This window comes from Podarcis erhardii (assembly GCF_964252035.2).
Source record: "Podarcis erhardii genome assembly, chromosome: 7".
Lineage (NCBI taxonomy): Eukaryota > Metazoa > Chordata > Lepidosauria > Squamata > Lacertidae > Podarcis > Podarcis erhardii.
This window is the reverse complement of record NC_138511.1, coordinates 47,692,239-47,709,235: the sequence shown is the minus strand read 5'-3', so window position 1 is coordinate 47,709,235 and position 16,997 is coordinate 47,692,239. Positions and strand designations below refer to the sequence as shown.

The 16,997-nt window shown below is 40.3% G+C and overlaps 1 protein-coding gene across 2 annotated transcripts in view; it reads right to left on the bottom strand.

The window, feature by feature from the left end:
* Positions 1–16,997, bottom strand: part of CDH11 (cadherin 11) — a 110,933-nt gene that overhangs the window by 50,604 nt on the left and 43,332 nt on the right. The gene's annotated exons all lie outside the window — the stretch shown is intronic.

The window sequence follows — 16,997 nt, the reverse complement described above, 5'->3', positions numbered from 1 at the left end:
GATAGGATTCCAGGTGGAAAAATCAAAGTTAGAAACAGAACTGTTAGAACCCAGCTCTAAGACACTTTCAAGAATGTATAACTTGCTGCTAAAATGGAATACACAGGATGAAACGGTTAAAACAGCTATGATAAAATGGGCACAGGACATAGGGTACAACATTATGTTTGCTGACTGGGAAAAGCTATGGACCACAGGTCTGAGATTTACCGCATGTAATGCTTTGAAAGAAAATATTATGAAAATGATATACAGGTGGTACATGACCCCAGTCAAGCTTGCAAAGATATACCATTTGCCTGATAATAAATGTTGGAAGTGTAAAGAAGCTGAAGGAACATTCTTTCACCTCTGGTGGTCCTGTCCTAGAGTGAAGGCTTTCTGGGAAATGATATATAATGAGCTGAAAAAGGTATTTAAGTATACCTTCCCTAAGAAACCAGAGGCCTTCCTTTTGGGCATTGTTGACCAGAGTGTGCAAAAGAAGGACCGAACTTTTTTTATGTATGCCACAACAGCAGCAAGGATACTCATCGCTAAAGGCTGGAAAACTCAAGATTTGCCCACATTGGAAGAATGGCAGATGCAACTGATGGACTATATGGAACTGGCAGAGATGACTGGCAGAATCCGAGACCTAGGAGAAGAATTGGTGGAGGAGGATTGGAAGAAATTTAAGGACTATTTACAAAAACACTGTAAATTGTACGAATGTTAAGAAAGATGTAAGATCTGTAATAATATGGCTCCAACAAATTAGTAACAAAGAACATAAATTTAAACGTGACTGAAAGAAAAGACAAATTTTGGATAAATAATATGTTAGAATTAAGTTCTTAAAAAAAAAGAGTGATTTAAATTCTAAGATTTGAGATTTAATACTGGAAAATTACATGATATAAACTGAATTAAGTAAATAATTTGCTAGAAAAATTTATGTGCTCAGAATGCAGGAACAAGAGATGTGAGGAAGTCCAAAGATGAGAATGAAATGTGGTTATTGAAAAAGATCATGTTGTTATGTATGTTGATTATTGTTTAAAAATTTAATAAATATTATTATAAAAAAAAAGAAATTGCAGACTGCAGCTGAATCCCCTGACTTGGAACTGACTGTCTTGATCAAAAGGTGCCGAAAGTCTGTTAAAAACCCCCAAAGATTTTGGATTAATCAAATAGTACCAAAGGTATCCTGCAGATTTGAATTAGGAGCAGTTTCATTCACTGAATGGGCTAGAGCATCGCTTTGCATAACTGGGATCTGCAAACTCTGCTTTTCAATTGCTTCTGGAGTAATTATGTAATAGGAGAGGTTGCTGCCATTCTGAGTCTTGACCCCTTTTTTTTCCAAGATAACCATAAAGAAACAGCAGTTAAACTACACAGAATTGTCTTTCACAGTTTCTGCTGTGAAAATTGTTCAAGGGGCAAAAACATCTACGCATCTCCCATTTTCTCTGAGCTGTACAGCAACAGTCCTTTATACTATGTAATCCCTTGTACTACAGGACCGGGGAAAACTTTTTCAGTCCACATTCCTTTCTGGGCAACCTTCCGAAGGTCTCATATCAGTGGTGGGCAAGACCAGAGCCAAAAGTAGGTGAAGCAATGAATGCAAATATTGTACAGTAATAATAATAATAATAATAATAATAATAATAATAATAATAATAATAATACCCAGCCCATGTGTCTGAGTTTTCCAAGCCTCTCTGGGCAGCTCCCAACAGAATATAAATATAAATATTAATAATAAGTGATAAAACATCAAACATTAAAAGCTTCCCTAAACAGGGCTACCTTCAGATGTCTTGTAAAAGTCAGATTATTGCTTATTTCCTTGACATTTGATGGGAGGGTGTTCCACAGGGTGGGTACCACTATTGAGAAGGTCCTCTGCCTGGTTCCCTGTAACTTTGCTTCTTGCAATGAGGAAACCGCCAGAAGGCCCTCAGCGCTGGACCTCAGTGTCCAGGCAGAACAATGGGGGTGGAGACGCTCTTTCAGGTATACTGGGTTGAGGCTATTTAGGGATTTAAAGGTCAGCACCAACACTTTGAAATGTGCTCAGGAAACATTTCTAGTTTCTACACACACTCATACACCTCTCTCTAGCCTTCATCATAACAAGCAAGAGGCATTATCAGAGGATATTATTATGACACATTCCAGCCAACCAAAACAAAACAAAACAAAACATTCAAGGAGGGTCTGAAGTAGTGCCAGAGAGTGGTATGATCGAGGGCGAGGATGTGTGGCATGTGGAGAGTTTCAAGGATCATTTAAAGAGGCCTCACACATGAACAAGGTGGCAACAAAAGACTGAAGAGGAATGCTACACACCATGGACACCATTTAGTTAGCATGAAGCACTTTTAAATCACTTGATCACCATGAGAGGGGATTAAGCACATGCCTAAATCTCCCATTAACCATACTCCATGGATTTAGATATGAAACAGCTAGATACTGGCAATGTCATGCTATAAAGAAAAAAAACCCACATTCATCATTTTCATATGTGTGAAGATGTGCCAAGATTGCTAAAGTAAACACATGCAGAATGTTTACCTATTAAGTGCAGATTAATTAAACTCTGTGAGAATTAATTGGTTCTCCACAGTCAGGTTAGGCAACCTTTTAAAGATCACACAGCTTGCACATTTTGGATTTTGAAAAGTGCAGCTCTCCTCATCAGCCAAAGCAAAGATACGATTATGATGATCACCTTCTTTGGAGGAAGCTAATTCTATAGGAGGGGAGCATATGTTTGCAAAGGTTACAAACAAAAGCGAGCAACTGAAGGCGTCTAGTGATATTATAACTGTTTGACTGTTTTGTTTTGTTTCTAGACATCTGCTGAAGAAGAGTGCTGTTTGATCCATGGGTCTTTCTTGTGACAATCAGAAGGTGTCACCCAAAATATAATGCTGTTATACAAAACTATGGTGTGACCACATTTGGAAAACTACGGTATATACAGATCTGGTTGCCGTACCTCAGAAAAGATATCGTAGAGTTGGAAAGGTTCAGTAAAGGGCAACCGAAATGACTGAGGTGGTGGAACAACCCCCTTGTAAAGAAAGGTTGCCACATTTGGGATTTATTGAGAAAAGCTGAGAAAGAGACAACATGGTAAAAGTTTATAAAGTAAGCATAGCATGGAGAAAGAGGATAGAGATTATTTTGCCCCTCCCTCTCTCATTACACCAAAACTTGTGGATATTCAATGAAGCTGAATTTTGGAAGATTCAAGACAGATAAAAAAAAGTACTTCTTCATGAAGTGCATCGTTAAACTGTGGAACTTAAATCCAAAGAAGAAGAAGAAGAAGAAGAAGAAGAAGAAGAGGAGGAGGAGGAGGAGGAGGAGGAGTTTGGATTTGATATCCCGCTTTATCACTACCCTAAGGAGTCTCAAAGCTGCTAACAATCTCCTTTCCCTTCCTCCCCCACAACAAGCACTCTGTGAGGTGAGTGAGGCTGAGAGACTTCAAAGAAGTGTGACTAGCCCAAGGTCACCCAGCAGCTGCATGTGGAGGAGCGAAGACGAAAACCCGGTTCCCCAGATTACGAGACTACCGCTCTTAACCACTACACCACACTGGCACACAGCGGGCAATGATGGCCACCATCTTAGATGGCTTTGAAAGAGGATTGGTCAAATGCATGCAGGAGAAAGCTAACAATGGCAACTAGCTATAATGGCTATGCTTTGCCTCCACAGTTGGGGGAAGTCATGTATTGAATAGCAGTTGCTGAAGAGTACAGAAGCAAAGAGTGTTCCTTTTGTCAGATGCTGTTTGAAAGTTCCCCACAGGCATCTACATTGGCCACTAGATGGGGCTTTCCTTATGTTTTTATGAAATATATTTGATTATTCCCTTTGTACCCCACCTTTCCCCTAAGGACCTCAAGAAAACATTATTTTTATTTAAATATGAAGTTCACTTTCATAAAGAATATTGCAAGGTGGCATACAACTTAAAAACACAAAAAATAACAACAAAATCATGTAAAAGCTAATTGGCAAAGAATCTCAAGTTTGAAAGGCTTCTCTGAATAATGCACCTTGCAGTAGACATCGAAAAACAAGTGGCTATGACTCCTATTGAACCTCTATTGGCAAGAAGTTCCACAGGGCATGGCTCATCACACTAAAGGCTTGGTCCTTCGTGAAGGCCAGCCAAACCTCAGGAGAAGGGGGATCACCAAAAGTGTCCCATCCAAAGATCTCAGCAGTTGAGGTGGATCATAAGAAATCAGATGGCATTTACAGCGCTTTGGGACCAAGTTATTCAAGGCCTTGTGAATTAACATGAGAACCTTGAGCCTGGCCTGACTGCAATTTGGTTCTCTCAGCAAAGGAGTAACATGTAGCCAGTAGCCTGCTCTTTTGAGAAGTATGGCCACTTCATTCTGAATTAGCTGCAGCTTTTGGACCAGATACTGTTTTACAGTTATCAAGCATTGAGGTTACCAATGTCTGGACCACTGTGGCTATCCAAGTCCAGGAATAAGTGCAGCTGGCATACCATCTGAAGCTGGTGGAATGCACTGCTGGCCATAGAAGTCACTTGGGCTCTCCTCCTACCCAATTTATCCTCACAATAACCCTATGAGGTAGATTTGGCTGCGAGATAGTGACTGGCCCAAGGTGACCCAAGATTTAAACCCTGGTCTCATGGGTCCTACATGAACATTGTAACAACTGCATCACACTGTATGGGTAAATCATGTCCGTCCGTCCCCCCACTACCTTATGCCCAATGGGTGGGGAGAGCTATGGCAACCCCCCCCCCCATATTTGTACAAGCTATTTAAAAAAAACTTTAAAACTACCACGTGTAACTTAAAAACTACCACGTGTAACTGTATTTAATCCTTCACGGCTGATTAATTTATTTATTCAGAAGATAAAATGAGCTGAGTGTCAACAATTCTTGGCAAGATTTGGAGCTCTTTAATAAGTTCATTTCCATCCCAGGATAAGTGATCATATAATTATATAGCTGGGATGTAGCATAATACAGGATACAGGATGCAAGAATCACAACTATGCAATTCTTGAAAGTTAACCATCCAACCTTCTCAAAAAACATCAACAACTTCCAATGAAGGAGAGTCCAGCACCTTCCGACATGGTCCTCTTCAACTGTCAAAGAGCTCTAGCAAGTTCATCCTAATGTTTTCTCTGAATCTCCTTGTTGTAATTTTAATCCATTAGTTTGCTTTCTACTCTCTGGAGCAGCAGCTCAAAGTCTTCTCTTCTTCAGGCTAAACACACTAACTTCCTCAACTGTTCCCCATAAAACTTGCTTCCCAGACCATTTATCATCCTGGTTGCTCTCGTCTGCACATGTTCCAGCCTTCTTTAACTGTGGTGCCCACAGAACTGGACACAGAACTCAGAACTGATGCCTTTCATTGTACTGAATTTGCAGTTGTGGAAACAATTATTCAGAAATTGGCTTATAGCTAGACCAAAAGATGTCAACCCAGGACAGAAATATTGTTTTTATGGGCCCAGTGCAAACCTATAACACAACTCTGCTCTTAAAAACATCCAATAACCTCATTGTTGTTTTGAAAAAATGGATAATTGCTTGGCTTCCTTTTTGCTTTATTGAATGTGCATTGTTGAAGTGCCTGGCTAGAAAGGGCATACTACATATTTTGCTCAATGCACAGTGTGCTGTTACATATCATTTTTATTTTTATTTTTTATTAAACATGTATAATTCCCTATACTTCATTATTTCAGAGATATTTGATGTAGCCAAGCTAGATGTTGTAGACAACAAACTCCATTGGCCGCCAGCTAACAGTCAGCAGCCAAGGGTTATGGGTGTAGGATTCCACAACATTTGGAGGGTGTGTCACATTGACTGCCTCTGCCTTAAGTACAAATGTGGAAGGACAGTTGTTATAGAGACTTCAGTGCACAGTGGCATGAGACTTGTCCCTTATCTCCTGACCTGTGACATGCCAACAATCTTGCCACCCACAAAGCTCAAAGGAACATTTTTACTAATCCTGGTAGCCATGATGGTGGCCATTTGGTGGTGATGGCTGTGTGGCTGGAAAGAGAAATGATGAACCTTTCCTCCTGATGCACTGCTGTCCTGATAAGTAACAATCCCTCCCCCCACTTGTTATTTAGTAAGGAAGAAAGGGAGAAATAGGTGTATGGTACGCATTAAGCATAAGCGCGCAGTTTGACCTTGATTTTCTATCCACAGCTAAACATAGCCAAGATTACTGCTGCTTTAGACAGTCAACACAAACACGTTGTTTTGCTTTTTTGTCCTTTTGTAATTCAAAACAGTGTTCTGAAACATCTAGCTGGCATATTCAAAGCCACATATTTCCATACCTCGAGACAGAAGGAGGGAAACTGGATTAATTTATCACTTAAAGGTGAACCTACCTACCTTGCACTTTCTGAAACATTATGTGAACCGAAACAGAGCCCCCCATGGAAATCTGCACTTCTCTGATTTTTTCTGTGCCAAGTAATGTGCACCAAAATGATAAACCCTGCATAAAAATGCATATGTTAGCAATAATAACAAACAGATGCATTGTATTATTCCAACAGGCTTTTGAGCGCTGACTGATTTTAAGGAAAGGGCTGATGCTGTGTTGTTTTTATTGTAATTATCTGTATGTTTTAATACAGATAATTACAATAAACACACCTACATGTTTTAATTCTTTTTTAAAAAGATTTCTCTTCCTCCCCCCCCCCATGTTTTTAGCTGTTCCCATTTTATCTGTAAGCCACCTTGATTCCTTGTGAGGGGAAAGGCAGGATATAATAATAATAATAATAATAATAATAATAATAATAATAATAATAGCAGAATACTAAGGAGAATGGTTTTGCAAAAGTGTGCATGGTAGGCAAATTTGCATACATTGGTACCTTGAGTAACTTCAGGTTACAGACACTTCAAGTTACAGACTCCACTAACCCAGAAATAGTACCTCGGGTTAAGAACCTTGCTTCAGGTGAGAACAGAAATCGTGTGGCGGCGGTGTGGTGGCAGCGGGAGGCCCCATTAGCTAAAGTGGTGCTTCAGGTTAAGAACAGTTTCAGGTTAAGAACGGATCTCCAGAACAAATTAAGTTCTTAACCCAAGGTACCACTGTATTGGGATAAATGCTGGTGAATTTTCCTGAGGCCTTAAAAAATGGAAACTCATGTAGAAATGTGGAGAAGTGAAATTTAAATTGGAAAAAGGGTGGGGGGGTGGGAAGAAACTGAAATTGACACATTCATCCATGATAGATGTGGCTCACTGTTCAGAATATTGCATTTGACTGGCTTCTGCTTCTGCCTGGTTGTAACAAACTTCACTAGATTTTACAAGCCCTGGATATCCCATATAGATGCGCTGACAGAGTATACCCTCAATTCTGCCACATAACCCTTTCCCCCATCTCAGTACTGGGCTTGTATCCTGGACCAAGATCCTTGAGTCTAGATAATGTACTTATTTCCCACCCAACCACCATTGCTTGAGTTCTGACCCAAGCCCATCAGAGATATCAACATGCTGATTCTTACAAACGCCAGGGACTTGGGACCCAAGAGTGCAACATTTCTCTGCAGCAAGTCCATTTTATTGATGAAATATAACCATATATCCTTTGAGGGGGCAGGGGAGACAATGGCTTAGTACAGGGTCACAAACAATCAGGAAAGGAGTGTGATACTCGGCAGGCAAACGTCTTGAACTGGCTTCTGTTGGATCGTTTTGTTTATGCTGCAAGAAAGCAGCAGAAGCAGCAGTTGTGGTTGGCTGTGCTGCACTACAGCATAACAGAATCTTTGTTCAGCTCTGCTTGGTGCCATTTAAACATTGTGATTCATTGAATGGGAGGCTGCTTCCTGTAAGGGTGTCTTTTCTCCTGTGTTTACAGGCTAGTGGGGGCAGGCAAGAGAAGGAGAGAAAAACCAGCCCCATTGAAAAATAAAGGGGGGGGAATAGAGGAGAGGAAGATTATTAAAGATTAATACAACCTCTGGAAGTTGAAAAAGGTCATTGAACCAAACCATGTTTCTTCCCTGTGCAAAACAACCCTTGTGTATAATAGTGGCAGCAGGCAAAAATATGGCAAAAATTAATTTTAATTGATGAAAACCTTTTATGCATCCACTGTTGCAGTTGGAGAATATACTCTTGTGATGTGCAATTAAACAAAGCAACTGAAGATACTTTCAGAGTGCTGGAATGGTGTTCCAGTTAGCTTCAGCTCTGTCTTATTGCAGGGGTACCATTTTAGATGGCAGTGGTTGAGATTGGTGGTGGAGTGGGAAAGCATAGCAATATTTCAGTATGAACATAGGGACATGGGAGAAGTTTGATTCAGTTTGCATTTAAAGGTGAATCTTTCTGCTTCTCATGTGTATTTGTTTATTCATTTGGAGTATTTACTTTGACTTCCCCTGGGGATGCCCAAGCATCTACACACGTAACCTGGTTAGCAGTCTGAGCAGGAACACAGGTCACCCCATAATGGTGAAATGTTTTGCCTTAAATTATTTCTCAGTTTACAAACTTATTACATTTTATATGCAAATCTGTGTCCTTTTGACTTCATTTTTGGATAGGTAATTTCCTCTTCCATAAGCAGGCATCCTACTAGGCAAGCTACCCACTGGGCAGTCCCATAGAGGCAGGTGGCAAAAATGGGAATTTATTGAGCACTTGAGCAGCCACCAAGCACAGCTGGCTGGCAGCTTGGTGGATCCCAGATTATGCAGGCTTGCTTTTGTCACTGTTAACAAAGATTTTCTCCTAATGCTCATAGCAAGCATTTGAAACCTGGTCTCTGCCAAATTTGTTGGAAAAGGCTCTTCATTAGCAGACAGAGAGAGGGAAAGAGAGAGATCATTTTTATTCAGGTATGTGAAAGGCAGAATGCTGCTACAAGGTAGTCATAATCTGTTATTGTTTCCCTCCAACTTTGTGCTATTTTTTCATTTTCTTTTTAATGAACTGTCCAGTCTAGTTTAGCAATGGGAACTATGATGGAGCTGCAATATAAATGGCTTATTCAGTGCATTTGTTTTCATTGCTATTATTGTTGTTGTTCCTGCTGCTATTATTATTATTAATTTAAAAAAACCCTTCCCCACCCACCCAGCACCAGAGTATAATTGAACAGCATTGAGAGTGATTGCAAAGGCAAGTTGTCAGGGGTGAAGCAGATCCTATATCAGAAATGCATTCTTGACACCACCACACCCAATTATAAATTCTCCTTTAGATTTGCATTGTACGAAGGCAGACCATGTGGGGAAAAGGATTCAGGGCCATGTATTTTTTACTCCACCGACCAGGTCATTGGTGAAATTAGCTTTGTGGGCCAAATTTGACAGGAGGGCAAGGTCACCCACTAGTAAATCCCATGGCACCACATTGAAGTCAGGTGTAAGGTGCTTTGCAGCTTCAAAAGGCTGCTTTTCTCCATATAATGTTGCCAGAGAACTGTATTTTCTAAGAACATGTGAGAACTGCCTTTTCTAACAACATTTCTGCCGTCATCCCCCACCCTAGTAACTTCCTCCCAGCGCTTGGGTCAGAGGGCAGTCAAACATTTCTATTCAGTCAAGCTTCTGTGCCCTAGTTATTTGGACTGCTGTGAGTTTTACAGTTTTCTATAGTTAGTTCATATTTTATGCTGTTTTACTGTGCCACACTAATCTCCTGAGGGCCAAAGAGCAAGATATAAATAATTTTAAATAAATGAATAAATAAAACATTCTTTCTAAGTAACATGGTATCTACACTATTTCCTTGCATACCCAAAACTAATGAACTCAGAAAATTGACATGTGCTGCCTTCTTTTGATCTCAATTTATGATACTTACGTATATTATTATATTTTCCCTCTGTGATGCAAGCTGCTAAAACACTTATTTATATGCAAAGAGGCACATACTTTAGAAATTGCTACCACATTCTGGGATTGCTAATACTTCTGATTAGCAATTCATCTATGCAACCCTGAAAAATTGTCTAAATAATTAGTAAATTAATAGAGGCATAATAAGGCTCATCTAGGGAAATCAGCAAAGCTGTTCTCTGGGCTTGTGCACACTTTACCCTAAATTAAGGTTGCTCTCTGTCCTCACATTGCAGCAGAGGCATGCTGCATCTATGCCCACTCCCACCCTGGTAGAGTTTCAATTGCCTATAAGTTTTAGGAAAGCGCATAAAATCCCAGGCCTGGGGACAGAATGCAGCCCTCTGTGCCTTACACCTGCCAAGACTAGACCCCTCAATGAGCCTGCTTTTGCCTGGTTGAGTATTTTCCCTGGTCTGGAACATGTCACTGAACTATGATCATGCCTCTTGCTTGCCTGGATATGGAGAGAGATGTGTGCATATTGAACTCTCTCTGTATTATTGGGAGAAAGATAAGAGCCCTACCTGCTCACATTTTCCTCTCGCTCCTCTCACCACTGGATTTGTGACCTTGAGATGAGTGCTCATAAGAGACGGGCCTCAGGATAAAAATAATAAAATAAAATAAAATAAAATAAAATAAAATAAAATAAAATAAAATAAAATAAAATAAAATAAAATAAAATAAAATAAAAATCCCCTCCTCTAATCCAAAAGAACATACTGCAGTGACATTTTTCTACAATGTATCAAGGATCCCAAACACACATAAGAACATAAGAAGATCCCTGCTGGATCAGACCAGTGGCCTGTCTATTCCAGCATCCTGGTCTCACCGGTTTCCAGTGGGAAGCTCACAAACACACCAAACCTGCTGTACCTGGAAGTGAGAGTGCAGCTGACTGCAGAATGGATGTGGGCAGCCTCAAGAAGCACTATCTACATTGGTGCCTGCCCATAAAATGCAAGCCTAGAATGAAAGACTAGGGTGATCTCAGCCGTTTCCAGGGACCTTCTTTGTGAGTTTTTTTAAAATGTAAAAGTGACAGACAGGAAGTTGAGACAGTGCATGTGTCAGCAGGAGAATGAACTAAGATTAGTGTGCATTAGTAACTTTGTATTAAATGTAACATTTAATTTAATGTAACATGCTATATTAAATGTTACATTGCATTAATGTAACCCTTTTATATGTATTTTTGGAAAAAATGTTGCTGCTTTAGTTTCCATACATCACTTAGATATATATGTTTCAGAAGATTATATATTTTACACCAGGGGTCAGCAAACTTTTTCAGCAGGGGGCCGGTCCACTGTCCCTCAGACCTTGTGGGGGGCTGGACTATACTTTGAAAGAAAAAAAGGAACGAATTCCTATGCCCCACAAATATCCCAGAGATGCATTTTAAAGAAAAGCACACATTCTACTCATGTAAAAACACACTGATTTCCGGACCGTCCGTGGGCCGGATTTAGAAGGCAATTGGGCCAGATCTGGGCCCCGGGCCTTAGTTTGCCTACCCATGTTTTACACACACACACACACACACAGGTTTTAGAACAGCTTGGTTTATGAACAACTTGGAAATAGAACATTGCAAACCTGGAAGTAGGTATTCCAGTTTGTGAACTTTGCCTTGGAAGCTGAACATGTTCTGCTTCCTGTTGAGTGTGTTCTGTTTGTAAATTGAGTCCCTGCTGCTAATCAGAGGCTTCCTGTTGAGTCCCGAGCACCCACGCAACACAGAGGTGATATTTGGAGCTTTGGCTTTTGCAAAAAAAATAAAAATAAAAAAAATGCATTTTTGTTTGTGTGGCTTTTTCATTGTTTTTTTTTTTTTACTGTGACTTGTTCTTTGTTTTACAGGACTGACTTGTGACTGTGGCTTGTGACTTCGTTTTTGTGACCTGTTTTTGTGACCAGTTCTGTAATTTTTGTGACTTGTTTTTGTGACTGTGTGGAACCCTGTTCAGCTCTACTGATTGATTGATTGATTGATTGATTGATTGATTGTGTGACTGCAGAAATGGATAAAAGCCCCCCAGCCAAACAATGACTATCATCAGTGTACGTAAGAAAAAAACCTTGTAATTTTTATCATCTACAATACTCTTATTTATTTTATAGTACAGTACATTGATTATTGCTTTCATTTTATGGATCAATGGTCTTGTTAGATAGTAAAATTCATGTTAAATTGCTGCTTTATGGGTTATTTTTAAAAGTCTGGAGCAGATTAATCCATTTTGCACTACTTTCTATGGGAAAGCATGCCTTGGTTTTAGAACACTTTGGTTTTGGAACAGACTTCTGGAACGGATTAAGTTTGGGAACCAAGGTACCACTGTACACATATACACACACCAAAATTTTCATATTTTAAATAGTATGAATAAATAAAGCAGGACCTGAGTGCAACAGCACTCTCTCCTATGGCTTCCACCAACTGATACATGTGATGACTTGATTACATCAGTATCTTCTGAATGAACCATCACAAATTAAACACTGCAAATAGAGCATGCTCAAATGGGAACCGTAACAAAAGTGTGGAGTGCTGCTGCTCAAGATGTCAGACGCTATATTCCAGCCCCCCCCCCACTGTCCCCCCTGCAACTGTCACACATCATTCAATGACCACTGAGAATATACATCTCCATAGGTCTGTTTTTTGGAGGGAGAGGTTTCTTCCCACCCACTTAGGGTTGTTGTTGTTGTTGTTTTACATCCCTAAATATTTTGGACCTTCAAACCACAGGGTTTCCCAAAGTCGTAGAATTGTAGAGTTGGAAGGGACCCTGAAGATCATCTGCTCCAACCCCCTGCAATGCAGGAATATGCAGCTGTTCCATATACCTCCTTTTTGTACTATTTTGCCACATAAAGCAATATCACTCCTAACTAAGCATTGGAAACACAATGAGTTATATTAGGCATAGGCAAGCTCGGCCCTTCAGATGTTTTGGGGCTACAACTCCCATCATCACTAGCTAACAGGACCAGTGGTCAGGGATGATGGGAGTTGTAGTCCCAAAACATCTGGAGGGCCGAATTGGCCTATGCCTGAGTTATATTGTCTCTAACACTACATTTTTATGCAGTCTACTCAGACATTCAGCATTACATATTAGAAAATAATAAGTAGCACTGTGATGAAAAATCGAGACATACATCTCTATAGGAAATGACCCAAAGTACAATGGCAGCCAAAAGTTAAATGATATCCTCTAACCTACCACTTAGTAGATTCCAATTTCCTTCTACCAAATTGTCTCTATGGACTGATTCATTAAATGAGACCTGCACTTACTTAAAATATGAATCAGAAAGTAATTACTGTGATTTATAAAACAATCTTCATTTATACAAGCAGGTCATCCCATTGCTGACCATGGAAGCCACATACACAAACATCTGAAATGTAGCCTACACCCAGAATTCTAAGACAGAGTATGCACACTAGAGATTTGTATGCTCAGTCAAGGATTCTTCCATAGTATTTCCAGCAACAGCACCTACTAGGCTAAATTGCCCTCAAGACCCACCTAGAGTGTCGGATTTGGGGAAAGAAGAGTCCAAGAAAGTTGAAACAATCAAATAAGGCCAAGCTCAGCCTCACTATAGTCACCATTTCTATCTGCTATTTTTCATTTTTGCCTCAGCAATCATCACCATTTTTGTATATTTCACCTTTGACTGCTCTTTGATGATTTAGATACAGAAACAGGAAATTTACATTCTTGAGTGAGCACAGCAGGAATGAAATCATTTCAGGGGAGAACAAAATATGAAGTGAAATAGAGAATGTAAATGCCATATGGACACCCAGGTTTACATGACAATCAACAGAAGTGGTGCTTGTTTGTTCTTCTTTGCAGGAAGACAATTGAAATTCTTAATAGAGTGGACACCTAAAATCAACCAGCAAGGAGTCTTCTCTCAGAAATTATTATAGGCATGGCAGCTTCCTCTGTATTTCAAATTCAAAGCACCTACAAAAATCAATGGGACACTTCTCAAAACTGGATGCTGCTTGACTAAGACTCCCCACCCCACCCCCGTTCTTGACAAGTCTAAACAACTCCCATCCTTCACACTTTCTCTCGCTTCCTTTAAGAAATTGGATCAGGCCAAAGGCCCACCCAGTCTGTACAGCAGGAGACTCTTAATCCCAGGGTCATGGGTTTGAGCCTCATGTTTGGCAAAATATATACTGCCCTCCATCCATAGATCTTGGGGCAGTTCACACCGGGGACACCCGGATGCCTTTGAGTAGCTGAAAAGGAAGACCTGGATGCAGCAGCACTCTTCCCCACTTGTGAATCCTAGCAACTGGTCTTCAAAGACATACTGCTTCCAACAGTGGAGATAGAACATTGGGACTAGACGACTGCCTTATCGTCCATGAATTCGTCTAATCTTATTTTAAAGCTATCCAAGGTGTTTGACATCATCATGACGTCTTGTGGGAGCAAATTCCATAGTTTAATGATGTGTTGGGTGAATAAGTATTCGGAATTTCACAACATTCAATTTCATTGGGTGGCCCCTGGTTCTAGTGAGAGAGGGATAAAAAAGCAGCTATCTATTTAGATTATCTGCATCATGTATGATTTTGCACATCTCTAGCATGTTTCCTCTTACTTGCTCCCTCCCCTAAACTATAATGCTCCAATGTCATAACCATTGCCTCTTTGACCATTTACCAGTTCTGTAATATCCTTTTTGAGATGCTGCACCCTGGGCTATACACAGTATTCCACAGCACTATAGATTTTTAGAACTGGATTATGATATTGGCAGTTTTATTTCAATCCCTTTCCTAATAATCCCTAACATGGATTTTGTCTTTTTCGCAGCTGCCACACACTGGGTCAACATCTTCATTGGGTTACTCACCAAACTCCCAAAGTCTTAGTCTTGCTCTGTCAGCTCAAATCCAATTAGCATATATTTGAAATTAGGATTTTTGAAAAAGTAACTGTTCTTAAGGAACTCAAAAACTGTAGCTGTTCCTGATAAAAAGTTATTGCCTTGTGGTGGCTCTTGGATGTTGTCTCCATAATTTCACCACAATTTTGTGATGGATGTTCATGTACCTATAGAAACCTGATAATCTCCTGTTGTTCCTCATGTATTGACATTTCAAGGTTGTGATCATGCTTCATGAGCTCCCCTGCTGACTAAAATAGATTCTCAACAAGGCCACCGAGGCAAAAGAAAAAAGAAAAATGAATTTGTAGATACAGCTTTGAGTGATGGAGGCACAAAACTTACAATTATCCTTCTATTTTTCCATTGTAACTTCAGGAAATGGACCTTTGTTTACCAAATTAGTAAGCGCTCCTCTTACGCCACACTTCCAAAATTAGGATTTCTAGAAGCTCATTCCCCAGCCTCTTTTCCTCAGTTGAGACAGGTGGAAGAAAAGTATGGGGTGGAGGTAGTTAAAACCAAAATGAAACAAAAAACTAAAACCCACAGGCCTAAGCACACATATGTGGAGACTGACACACTATCGCTCCTGCAAGCATACACATATATGCACATTAGAAGAAGGGAAACATTCTCCAGCTTTCACAGCTTTGAGTTTGTCAGTAAATGTGTTCAACGACCCCAATGCCATAGTTTAAAAAAGGGATAGGGATTCTATTTCAGGGAAAGGGCCACATTTCTACCTCAATAGCCTTCTGGGGGCCAAATGCCAGTGGCAGATGTGGCTAGAAGCAAAAGCTGGCAGAGCAGCACTGTGAATTTGTACAGCAGCCCTTTGCACGTTAGGCCAATTTCTACACACACACAAAGCTCATCTCTCTACCCACCATGCAGGCAAGGAAGACGCACTGGCAGAGTTCGCAGACTCGTTCCAGCCAGGCAAAAATACTCAAGCGGAGTACAAAGAAGCCTGGTGAGGGATGTAACCTAGGTAGAGTCCCAGGCACCACACAGAGAGACTTGAAGTGCTGTATTTTCCCCTTAGATGACACATAGATGTCGTTGCCAAATTAAATTGATCACTATCTGTTTAAGCATCAAATCAATGTTACTAACTCTCAAGACTAATTGCTGCAGTCTACCTTAACTGGCAAATGAATGTCACATACGCTGTCCTGTATTGAGGGTTTTTCTTTTTCTTTTTTTAAAGCAATGTCACAGCGCACAGGGCATTTAGCTGCCAGAAATAAGATTATCAACACTCAAGGACATTTTGAGCAGAAATGAAGCAGCTGTCAAGCAGAACATTGCTACCCTGCCTGTAAAACAATATGAATGAGTCAGCTAAGCACTAAGCTGTAATGTTATAGGCCTAAGCACTGTATTATGAGCATTGTAATTCAGTTGGGAACTTAACATCAGATGCAGCTAAGAAGGCTGTTACTGGCATGATATCTATTACAGCCAATGCAGAAAAATGTTTGGGGCAAGTTAAAATGTGAAAATTCTTATATTTCAACAGCATGCATATTCAATGACAGAAAAAAAGAAAACACGAATCTATAGAAGAAGAAGAAGAAGAAGAAGAAGAAGAAGAAGAAGAAGAGGAGGAGGAGGAGGAGTTTGGATTTGATATCCCACCTTTCACTCCCCTTCAGGAGTCTCAAAGCAGCTAACATTCTCCTTTCCCTTCCTCCCCCACAACAAACACTCTGTGAGGTGAGTGGGGCTGAGAGACTTCAGAGAAGTGTGACTAGCCCAGGGTCACCCAGCAGCTGCATGTGGAGGAGCGGAGACATGAACCCAGTTCCCCAGATTACGAGACTACCGCTCTTAACCACTACACCACACTGGCTCTACAGAGTCTCAGATGGTAAAATAAAAAGAAATAACCAACACAACTGAACAGAGAATAGCTGCAAAACAGTGAAAACAGTAGGGATGTGAAATTCCTTATTATCCTAATTGCTTCACACTCCAGCGCTGCTTTCCAGATTTTAGGCTGGAACAGTGAGGGAAAAAACCACATTGACTGATCACATGTAGTGATTCACAAATCTATCAACTGCAGTTTTGCTTAGTTGTCAAATCTTACATTCAGTTCCCCACATTTTCTCATCAGTTTATGCTAGTCCTCATGA